At 44.7% G+C, this 5,318-nt stretch overlaps 1 long non-coding RNA gene across 1 annotated transcript in view; it reads left to right on the top strand.

The window, feature by feature from the left end:
* The window catches only part of LOC122547724, a 15,666-nt gene extending 10,619 nt beyond the window's left edge, over positions 1 to 5,047 (top strand). Inside the window, exon 3 of the long non-coding RNA XR_006311074.1 lies at positions 4,808 to 5,047. This is a non-coding gene — a long non-coding RNA (uncharacterized LOC122547724). The remainder of the gene's footprint in view (positions 1 to 4,807) is intronic.
* Positions 5,048 to 5,318: the final 271 nt, after the last annotated feature.

The raw sequence follows: 5,318 nt of genomic DNA, 5'->3' as shown, positions 1-5,318 counted from the left end.
ATCCAGATCGGCACGGATCCAGTAACTATCAAAATTGAACATGAAATTCAATTTGAATTTCTCAACTACAAATCCCCCCTTTCAGTACTCTACAACAGAGAAAACAGAAAGTGCTGGAGATCCTCAGCAGGTCTGGCAGCATCTGAAATGGTGACAGATGCAGGAAACACTGCAGCGTTGAAGAAGTCACACCAAGCACTACAATATCAGTTACACGCTGAGTGCTAGAACGTGGGACAACAATAAATAGGATCTTGATAACCAGTATGAATATGATGGGGTTGGAAAGTTGACGTTTCGGGTCAGGACTATTCATCGGGACTGACAAAGGGTCTTGACCAAATCATCAACCTTTCTGCTCCTCTGATGCTGCCTGACCTGCTGCACTTTTCCAGATCCACATTGTATTGACCCTGACTTCCAGGATCTGCAACCCTCAACTATCTTCACATCCCAGGAGTCAGGCTGATGACCCACCTTTACTCACTCTCAATAACCAGGATAGCTCTCCTTGGGAAAGGGGAAAAAGGTACACATAGTACTCCAGGTGTGGTCTCACCAAGGCTCTTCCAGAAAGGGATCCCTGCTCCTGTACTCGAGTCCTCTCACTAGGAAGGTCACACATCATTTACATTCTCCACTGCTTCCCACTCCTGCCTGCTTCTGAGAAGAGGGAATCTCGGAGAAATACAGAATGAAATGGCGTCAGAGTCTCTGGTATAAAACTGTTGAATACAATGCCTCCGTCTTCTCCATATTGGTCATCAAGCACACATGCCTGGTGTGATCATCTAAACACTTCTTCAAGGCTGCAATGTTTCCTGCATCTGTCACCATTTCAGATGCTGCCAGACCTGCTGAGGATCTCCAGCACTTTCTGTTTTCTCTGTTGTAGAGTACTGAAAGGGGGGATTTGTAGTTGAGAAATTCAAATTGAATTTCATGTTACTGGATCCGTGCCGATCTGAATATCATTGGCCTTTTCATCTGGATGGACAGGTGTGCATTCTGCCCATGGATTAATATTTCAAATATCAGTGTGACTGGAAAAAAGTACTGAGTTAGCGAAGTCCATGTTAGCGTGGTGGCAGTGGAGAGAGATTTCATTGGTTTTTGAAAGTCTAAAAAATCATGGCACATTTCCCAGGAACAGTTAAGCCACAGATTTGTTTTGTATGAGGGCAATTTACCATGAAACCAGAAAGACAAAAGGATTCCTGCATCATGGAAAAAGCTATGAAAATGGGATTGTTGTAATGGAGTGAATTATTGATCATGGATTGTAATCCATTGGCGTTGTCACGTCGGTTCTAGTGCCGTGGGGAAACACGGGAAATGTGATGAGTGCAGTGTAGGTTTCAGTTATTAAACTGGAAAGGTGCAGAAGAAATTTACAAGGATGATGCCAGGGCTCAGGGGTCTGAGTTACAGGGAGAGGTTGGACAAGCTTTGGAACTTTTTGTTTAGAGCAGAGGAAACCGAGGGGGAATATTTTACAGAAGTGTATAAGATCATGAGAGGCATGGGTAAGGTGAATACACTCAGTCTTTTTCCCAGGGAACCAAGGACTGGAGGGCATCAGTTTATAATTAGAGGAGAAAAAATAAAAGGGAAGCTGAGGGGCAACTGTTTTACACAGAGGGTGGTATGTATATGGAATGAGCTGCCAGTGGAAGTGGTTGAGGTGGGTGCATTAACAACTTGTAAAAGGCATTTGGACAAATACATGGATAGCAAAGGGTCGGAAGCAGATGGACCAAGTGCAGGGAAATGGGGTTCACGTGGATGGACATTCTGATCGGCATGGGCCAGTTTGGGCCAAAGCGCCTGTCTCTGCTGTAGGATTCTACAACTCTAAGTGTATTTGCTATTTCTCCCACTAAGTCTGTTGGTATCCTGGGATGTATTCCATCAGGGCAATGAGACTTGTGTACCTTTAGCTCCATTAACTTGCCCAGCTCTAACTCTTTCATGATAATGGTTGTTTCAAAGTCCTCACCTTCCTCAGTCTCCTTATCAATTACTGGCATGTTCTTCGTGTTCTCCACTGTAAAGACTGACTGCTGTGTCATAATATTCCTGATCCCTGCTGGATAGGAATAACTAGGCACAGAACTCTGAAAGGTCTTCTTTGAGACTTTATTGATGAGACATGGTAGTTACCTGGATATTTTACGTGCAAAACGCCTTTCGGCAGCATCGGGTCCAATCTACGGCTCCCATTCTTCTACTTTTGTGATTTGTAACTTTGTATAGTGACTGTCTCTCAGAATTATCTCCATGACAACAGCAGTTTAAAAAGTCTAGTTCAGTTCAGCTCTTTGTGGTTAAACCACACACCCCTCCCCCCCACGACCCCTTGGCTCCCTCAAGTACCTGACAGGCGCTTCAGTTTCAGAGGGGCTGTCTATCAGGATTCTGATGTGGAGGAGCCGGGGTTGGGGTGGGGTGGACAAAGTTAAAAACCACACATCACCAGGTTATAGTCCAACAGGTTTATTTGGAAGTACAAGCTTTTGGAGTGTGCTGTGAGTTTTAACTTGATCAGGATTATCTCTGTGGTAACAGTTAAGTGCTTCAACAATTACAGAGGCCATATGTTCCCCAAACAATAGGTTTCCCTCTAGCAGGGTAAACAGCTATTCCTGCCCTGGGGATAGCTAATAATCGCTTTTTATCCCCAATCCCATCAAGCTTTCTGTTGATCTTTGAAGTTTTTCTAATCTCCTAACTTTTTTCTTGGTGTCTTTGCCAATTGTATACCTTCTATTTCACTTTGATAGACTCCCTTATTTCGTTAGACACCCATGGCAGATTACTCCGTTTCCGACAGTCCTTCCTTTTCACTGATATGTGCTTTTGCTGAGCACTTCGAAAAATTCTTTGATATTCCTCCACTGTCTGTCAACTGTCCCACCATAAAGTCTTTGCTTCCAGTCTACATTAACCGACTCCTGCCTCATCCTATTGTAGTCTCCTTTGTTTAAGCACAGGCTCTTGGGATTGGATTTAATCTTCCCGCTTTCCATCTGTGTTCTAAATTCAACCAGACTTATCACAAGTCTTTTATCAGATTACGAGGTGAGGCGAAGTTTCCTGGGTGTTTTGGGTTTCATTGTCAGAGACCTTGGCTTTGTAATAAAGTACAGGATAAATATTCACAACGGAGTATTCTGGACGCTGTGAATATCCTATACAATCTAAAACCATAAATCACTGTCTCCCCTCAGTTTAAAATTGCAAAATTATTATCTCCTACATGCTTCCTCACTATCTAAGTTTGGAACGCTAATCCACCTAACTATCCTGCTTTTTCCGAAAATCTTTGGTGAAGGTGGTGAGTTTTGGATTCAGCTTTCCAGTCATTACCGTAAGAAGATAAGCACTGGGCACAGGAGAGGCAATGCAGCTCTTCAAACCAGCTCCACCATTTAATACCATGAGGATTGAGCTCACCTCGGTCTCAGCTGGATTTTCCCGCCTGTTCTCTCTCACCCTTCAACTCATTGCAAATTAAAAATCTGTATCTCTTCATTAAATTTGCTCTCATGTCCTGGCATCCACCGCATTTTGAATAGCGAATTCCACAGATTCAAACACATCGAGATAGGTACCTTCTTCTTCATGAGAATAGAATAGTCCCTATAGTACAGAAAAAGGGTATTCACCCATCGAGTCCACACCCTATGAAGAGCATCCCATTTAGACCCATCCATTCCCTGTAACCCTGCATTTCCCATTGTTAATTGCCTAACCGGCTCATGCATGGACCCAGTGGGCAATTTGGCATGACTAATCCACCTCACCTGCACATCTTTGGACTGTGGGAGGAAACTGGAGCACCGAACAAAACCACGCAGACATGGGGAGAATGTGTAAACTCCACACAGTTGCCTAAGGCTGGAATCAAACCCGGGTCCCTGAAGCTGTGAGGCAGCAGTGCTAGCCACTGAGACACCTCTGCTTGAAATCTGCTGCCCTTTATTAACCTCCCCACCACGCAATTGGCTGAATTTGTATTTCTTACGTCAGAAATCGGGTTGTCTAAGCGGATGTCTCAGTAAAACCCAGTCACAGCCCACATATCCTGTGTATCTGAATGGTGATCCGATACAAAACACCCTCCACCCCACACTTTCTTTCACTTTTCAGAGACAGGTCTCCAGAGGCTTCATGGGGACTACAACTCCCACAATCCTTGAGGCAGGGACCACACGTGTGTGGGGAAACCCAGCACTGTACATGTACAGAATATGGGCGTGTTTTGGAGCATGTGCTTTGGGGTAACTAGCGGAAAGCATTTCACACTTTGATTGGCTGGCGAAGAAATTCATCTGCTTGTTGATCTGTTGGGGGAGTCAAAGTGTCAGCACACCCACATGGGACCAAGTTCCATTCCCAACTTGTCATAACACTGGGAATCGACCAATGGGAAACAAGGAAGGATCTGACCCATTCTCCTAGACTGAAGGTTCCTCTTCTGTCCAGAATCTGCCACCTCCCTTTCTGTTTCCTTTTGTTTCATTCTGCTGTTACATTATTGACTTGCAGCAACTGAAGGGAAAGGAATTGAACCCAGAAAGGGTGCAGAGTCTAACCAGGGACGGGAAGTGGTGGCATGGATCTGTTTATCAACAACTCCATGAGAATGGGGAGGGTTTACATTAGGGGCAGCAGAGTCAGAATGATGGGAGAGAGTAAGTGGGCTGGAGGGTTACAGCTTTGGAGGAACAAAGGGGAAAAATATTCCAGAGAAACTAGAATTGTCTGTTCTGAATTTCTAATCTGTACCTATTCATTTATATAGGGTGCTAGATGGTGAAGATTTGCAGACTGAAATCTCAAAATCATGTGCCAATCGTGATTGAGCTATCCAGAATTTGACAAACCAAAGATGGGGAATTACTCGGCCAAAATCCTGCAACACTCTACCTCCCAGCATTGTCGGTCTATCTGCGCCAAATGGATGCGATTGGTTCAAGACGGCAGCTCACTACCATCTTCTTAAGGGTACCTAGAGATGGGGAATAAATGCTGGCTGAGCCAGTGATGCCCATATCCTGGAAATGGTTTCTATCTCTAGTTGCTGAAACCCGGTTGATGTTACTGCAGGATGATGATGGATGCTGAGTGCATCCTCCAGGAGGCAGCACCATCACATTACCCCTGCCTACACCCACACAGTAACACCGCAACATCACTAGAACAAAAGGCAGTGAAGCCAAAGGAGGACTTAGATATAGTTCTTCGAGGTAAAGTCATCAAAGGGGATTGGAGCACAGCAGGAACAGGAGACTGAGCTGGATGGTCAGCTGTTT

Source organism: Chiloscyllium plagiosum, unplaced genomic scaffold (genome assembly GCF_004010195.1).
Source record: "Chiloscyllium plagiosum isolate BGI_BamShark_2017 unplaced genomic scaffold, ASM401019v2 scaf_6424, whole genome shotgun sequence".
NCBI classification, from domain to species: Eukaryota; Metazoa; Chordata; class Chondrichthyes; order Orectolobiformes; family Hemiscylliidae; genus Chiloscyllium; species Chiloscyllium plagiosum.
The sequence above is the reverse complement of the archived record's forward strand: the minus strand, read 5'-3'. Positions and strand labels throughout refer to the sequence as shown.